Consider the following 6754-nt stretch of genomic DNA (forward strand, 5'->3'; position numbering starts at 1 on the left):
TCAAGATAAAATGAACTTTTGGGCTTTGAAACCTTTTTAAAACCTGTCCTCTTCTTACCTTTTCTAGTCTTTTTGCTCTTCACTCATCTCCCCACCCAAGTACTATATGTTGCAACAACACTCACCTACTTTCTGTTCCTAGCACATTATACTCCAGGTCCTTATGCCATGCTTTCTCACTAGCTGTTCCCCATGCTTGCAATTCTTTTCCTCCTTACTTCAATCTATCTGTTTCCTTGGCTTACATCAAGTCTTAGCTCAAGTATCACCTTCTTCCTGAAACCTTTCTAAGTCTCTTTTCCCTCTCCTGCTGAGCCATATAGATAGATAAAGATACACAGATAGATATAGATTGTTAATTCATTGTTACCCTTCATGCTTGAAGAGGACCAAAATGGTATCACAGTGTTGGGGTCAATGTACATTGTGTCCAACTATGGCTGATCAGACCAATATGAGCTTTTAAGGCTCTACCACAGGTTGGGCACAAATAGTCAATATGAATATTTGAAATGTAGAAATCCCTAAATTTGCACATATTCACCCAAACTAACATTCTTATCCTTTGCAAGCAGTGATGGGATTTAGAGCTGGAAGGGACCTAATTAGAAGAATCGTCTAATCTAGCTCACTCAAATTTTACAAATGAGCACACTGAGTCAAAGAGAGGTTAAGAGACTTGTCTGAGGTCATATCTGCAGTTAATTTCTCTCCAGGCTGCACTTCTGACTCTCCCAAATTTATCTATCATGCCATATTAAAAAAAAACACACCTCTTCACTCTGGAAGCTCATTCTACCCCTGAACTTCTCACATTGGAAATACCCTCAACCCTTCAGTCTTCCCCTCTGATTTGGTGGTTCCTCCAAAAACTTCTATTTTAAGGAGGACACAAAAAATGAACAAGTCTTCATTCCTTTCGAGGCTATACTCTCTATGTTCTAGACTTTCTTTACCCTCTTTCTGTAAGAACAATGTCGCTAGCAGCTGCTGTGGAGGTGAAAGACCAACAACAAGAGCACACAGCAGGGCTGCACACAGGTTCTTTGATCTGCTTTTCTGAGGAAAGCAACTTTAAGGGGTTTATAATCTCACTTTAATTAAACATACCTATATCATTCACTTAGTTCAGGGGGAAAAGCCAGCACTCTGAACTTCAGAGCAAATACAAACAGAAATTACAAACAGATCAACACACAGGCTTTTATCTGTCTGACCAAATCACAATACACGCAGTTACCAGAGAGAAGCACCAACATCTGGGTTTTTAGACCCAGCAGCTCCTTAACAGCTGCCCAGTGTCTCCACACCAACACTCTTCCAGTGAGTGAACCCCAAAGGCAAAATGTTAACCTCTGATCTTACATATATAAGTCTCATGGTCAAAGGACATCACAACCATGTGAATCAAACTCATGTGAACTAGGCCTTCCTTTGACATAAGCAGATCATCAAAGACTCCCAATTCAATCAAAGATACCTTAGAGCTGAGAAGCACTCCAAAACAAAGACAACAAAAACTCTACTTTGCTTTCTGTTACATTTGTAAGGCAAGACTCATGGAAGGTACTTGATTACCTCAGCATTCCAAAAGAGAAAACAATAAAATAAAGTCCCACCCTAACTACCATAACACCCTCTCCACCCCTTCAGCCAATATGGGATAAGCTTAAAACAAAGTTACCCCTGAGATCATAATGATCTCAGTTTCCCTGTTGCAACTTCCTAGTCATCCTAGCCTAGGGGCACAAAAAGTCCCAGCCACCTAAAGTCTGGTCTTCTCAGACTTCATAGGTTTCCAAGACCACAAGAGTTGCCTTACCCTGTTAACATGCTGACCAGACCCATTTCCATATGGAGCCTGAATCCAAAGAAGATACAAGCCATGACTATATCCTTGTTACATGTCCTTGCTGTGTTAGGGAAGGAGAGGAAGGGAAAGCATATATTATGTGCCAGGCACTATGCTAAGTATTTTATAAATATTATTTTATTTGATAGGCAAAGTAAACTTCCTTTCTTAAATGTTCTATTTCTTGTGAATAATTGAGTGAATAGAGGCAGCTAATGGTGCAGTGGATAGACCACTGATTGGACCTGAAATATTTGAGTTCAAATCTAGCCTCAGACACTAGCTTAGTCACTTAACTTCTTTGCCTCAGTTTCCTCAACTATAAAATGAGGGTAATAATAGCACCTACCTCTCAGAGTTGTTATGAGGATCAAATGAGATATCTTTAAAAGCACTTGGCACTTAGTGTTTTGGTGCATAGTAGGCATTACTATAAACATTTATTCCTTTCACTTGGGAGCATATTCATCACAAAATTAAACCTGAACTGAATACTGGCATTAGACAATGATTTCACAAACATCCGCAGATCCCTCAAATTGTATTTTACTCTTGAAGTGTTCACATTATGACTTAGCAAACTTCCAAAAATATTATAGCAAAGGAGAAGCAAAAGTAAATTCTGGAGTGGTTAGATCAGAGAAACATAATTTCTCTAAATTTATTATTAGAAGTGACAACTTATTTTACCGGAAAGAAATGTCTATAACAATTGGAGGAAAAAAGTTAACTAAGAAAACACTTTGTAACCCATCAAAATGAAAAGAGATAAAATGCAAACATTTTTGTCTTCATCTCAGCAATTTCACAGATACTTCATAAATACTTGTTATTGCTGTATAGTCTTCACATAGCCCTGTGTTTACGTTATGCTTTATGAATCATATCCTCATGAGTGCTTTGGCAAACAGAGCAATATTCCTTGATCCATTTTTTAAACCTCATTTATTTTTGACTCTTCATTTTCTCTCACTTCACATATCAAATCAGTACATTTTGCTCTGTGTGTGTGTGTGTGTGTGTGTGTGTGTGTGTGTGTGTGTGTGTATTTTACCTCTGAAATGTCTCTTGCATATGACCCTTTTTGCTCACATAGCCACCAATTTCATTAAGGCCCTCATCGCCTATCATTCTGAATATGACAATTTTTTATTTAGTCTCCCTGACTCAAGTCTCTCCCCACTCAAATCTATCCTCTCTGTAAAAGTAATTTTTGTTAAGTATAGCTTTTCCATGTTATTCCCCTACTCAATCAATTCTAGTGACTGTAGCATCTAGGATAAAATAAGAACTCTTCTTTTTGGTTGTTAATGGCCTTCACAGTCTGGCCCTAACCTATCTTTCCAGCTGTGTTATATATTATTCCCCTTATCACACCCTAAATTCTAGACAAATTAGCCTTTTTTTGTTTCTGACACATAGCATCCCATCTCCCATCTCAATGTCTTTGCACTGTCCATCCCCTGTGCCTAGGATGCACTCCCTCATTATACCTACCTTATAGAAACCCTATCTTGCTTCAAGATGTAATTCAAGTATCATACTCTATATGGAGTCTTTCTTGTTCCCATAGCTACTAATGTCCTCCTTTCCTTCTCTCCTCTGACACTGTTACCACTGTAGGAAAGAACCTCATCACTTCATGCCTTGATTATTGAAATATCCTATTTCTGAGACTACCTGCCTCAAGTGTCTTCCCACTCCAATCCATCCTTTATTCATTCAGCCACTAAAATGATTTTTCTAAAGCACAAGTCTAATTATGTCATTCCCTACTCGGTAAACTTCAGTGGCTCCCTCTTGCCTCTAAGATCAAATACAAAACCTTTCATTTAGCATTCAAAGGCCTTCATAACCTAACCCCCTCCTACCTTTACAATCTCCTTAAAACTTTACTTCCTGCCTTTGATCCAATGACATTAACTTTCTGGTTGTTCCAGAAACAAGAAATGCCATCCCTTCATTCTGTGCATTTTCTCTGACTGTTTCCCACAGTTGGAATGATCTCCATCCCCTGCTATGACCATTGACCTCCTTGGCTTCCTTTAAGTCTCAACTAAAATCCCACCTTTTTTAAGTCTTCAATATGCACTTTTATAAGATTTTGAGTTCTAAATTTTCCCTTGTCTCTCCCTTTCCCCTTCACCAAGACAGCATGCAATTTGAAAGAGGCTATACTTGTACAAGCATATTAAACATATTTCCACATTAGTCATGTTGTGAAAGAAGGATCAGAATGTGTGGGATGGATTTTACGAATCCAAAAATTAACAACAGAGGCATCTCAAGGTGAAAGTAGAAAGGAAAATTTATTACGATCCCGGGAAAGGGCCACTCGGACACCGAAGGTCTCTCAGTGTCAGAGCGCACTGGACACAGAAAATTGGGGTGTTTATATAGGTCCCTAACCGCAATTCCCCCTCCCAACCTCCTTCCTCTCAGCTTGCAGACGTAAGCTTTGAGGGTACAATCTAGACGCGATAAATCTACCCAGGGGCAAACAGTATAGTTATTTTTACAAGCAGGCCACAGTCATAAACTTCCAACCATCCTTGCTTCATTCTACTATCAATCTCAAGGTAGTAAATCTGTCTTAAATGACAATGACGATTAAACAAACAGTTCGGTTATCGGTGACAGGCAGGAATTAGTTGTTAGTTACCTAATCTTGCACATCTATATTGCACCTGGCTTTTCGGCTTTCCATCCATTCTTCCCCAAACAGAGGTTCTCTTATCTTGGGGTCAACGTACAGGGGTGAGTATCCTGTGTCTTATGCTTATCCTCAGAGAATTTTATGGTTGCTGACTTATTCACCTCAACCCTTCTTTCTTCCAGGCCTCTCGCCATTAGGTAAATACACAGGACCTGTTCTTAATCTCGGGGGCCTTATGGTCACTAGCTAGGCTTGTGGAGGGGAAAATATCTAAGTAGAGAAATGGGACTCACTATCCTACTTATTTCTATTTATTTAATTTGTTCCCTTTTATGAGAGGTCTTCACTCGTCCCACACAAGAACAAAAGGGAAAAACCACAAGAAAGTAAAAGCATAAAAGAGAGAGAACAGTATGCACTGATCTGTATTCAGACTCTGTAGTTCTTTCTCTAGATGTGGATAGCATTTTCCATCATGAGTCTCTTGGAACTGTCTTAGATCATTGCATTGCTGAGAAGAGATAAGTCTATCAAATTCGGTCATCACACAATGTTGTTGTTACTGTGTACAATGTTCTCTTAGTTCTGCTCATTTCACTCAGCATTAGTTCACGAAAGTCTTTCCAGGTTTTTCTGAAATCCACCTGTTCATCATTTCTTATGGAACAATAGTATTCCATTACATTCATATACCACAACTTGTTCAGCCATTCCCCAATTGATCGGCATCCCTTCAATTTCTAATTCTTTGCCACCACAAAAAGTGAGCTCTCAACTTTCAGAGACTGTGCAATGGATGTTGTGGTGATTAATAGTGCTGGTGACTGAACCAAGGAAACGGAACTCTCTTTAATGGATGTAGACCCCAGTCTCTGACCTAGAGATTTTGGGTCCTGCTGAACTAGAGCAATGAGACAAGAGAAAGGGAACAGACTTGCAGAAAATATCAGGGAACTCCCACTGCAGAGAGTAAATCTTCAGGCTATATACTGCTTCTGGAGGAGGAGAGTGTCTCTCAGCCTTGAGTGGGGAGGGGCAGGGTGGAGCTTCACCAGCAAGCAGCAGATGTTCAAATAAGAATCTGAGTAGCCCCAGGAGCAAAGGATAATGGAACCAATGGCTCAATGGTCTAATGAATACAATGATAGAATCTTCTCTGCAATGGACTCCCACACCCTCAGGGAACTTTCTAAGCACGAGAGGGAATGAAGTTATTAAAGGAAAAGAATTTGATCATTTGGATTTATACAACATGCATAGGTTGTGTTTGTCCTTCATTTTCGAAGAAGACCATGGTATCAGGGAAATGATGACATGACTTGCAGTTGACTTTGATTTGAGTGAGGGCAAACTGTGCAAGGTCACCAGCCTCACTTTCTCCTCCAGAGCCATCTGGATCCAGTGACCAGATATTTATCAGGATGACTGGAGATGACTCAGGATGAAATGGAAGACCCTGGCCCTTTTAGGCCTTTTCATGTACTCACTTAGAGTGAGGTAACAACCATTCTGTGAATAGGCCTCTTTAAGAAGTGAGTCAAGGCAGACCCAGTGAGTAGAGCAATGACCCTGGAGTCTGGAGGACCTGAGTTCAAATCTGTCCTCAGGCAATTGACACACTTGGTAGCTGTGTGACCTTGGGCAAATCACTTAACCCCAATTGCCCTACCTTGCCCCTCCAAAAAAAAAAAAGAAAAGAAAAGAAAAGAAAAAAAAAAGAATTAGAAAAAAAGAAAAAAAATTAAGCTGGGAATGGAAGACCCTCAGGGAAGCTATTCCAAAGAGAAACATTTACCACTGACATTCACTCTAAGGAAGGAGGGCCCAAAATATAGCCAATAAGTGGAGTTTGGGCAGAGAGCTATTGTGGTCCAATCTATGAGCTTCAGGTTTAATTTTTTGTGAAATATTGGGTCCCAAAGAGGGTGAAAGATATTTCTTTTCTACTGATGTAATGATAGAGTTGAAGGAAGCTGCATCAGGGAAAAGAAAAAAGAAGAATTAGAAAAAAAGAAAAAAATTAAGCTGGGAGTGGAAGACCCTCAGGTTGACATTAACTCTAAGGAAGGAGGGCCCAAAATACAGCCATTAAGTGGAGTTTGGACAGAGACCTATTGTGGTCCAATCTATGAGCTTCAGGTTTAAGGTTTTGTGAAATATTGGGTCCGAAAGAGGGTGAAAGATATTTCTTTTCTAGTGAAGTAATGATAACGATGAAGGAAGCTGCATCAGGGAAATGCTGTTCC

The sequence above is a fragment of the Trichosurus vulpecula genome, chromosome 8, assembly GCF_011100635.1.
Source record: "Trichosurus vulpecula isolate mTriVul1 chromosome 8, mTriVul1.pri, whole genome shotgun sequence".
NCBI classification, from domain to species: domain Eukaryota; kingdom Metazoa; phylum Chordata; class Mammalia; order Diprotodontia; family Phalangeridae; genus Trichosurus; species Trichosurus vulpecula.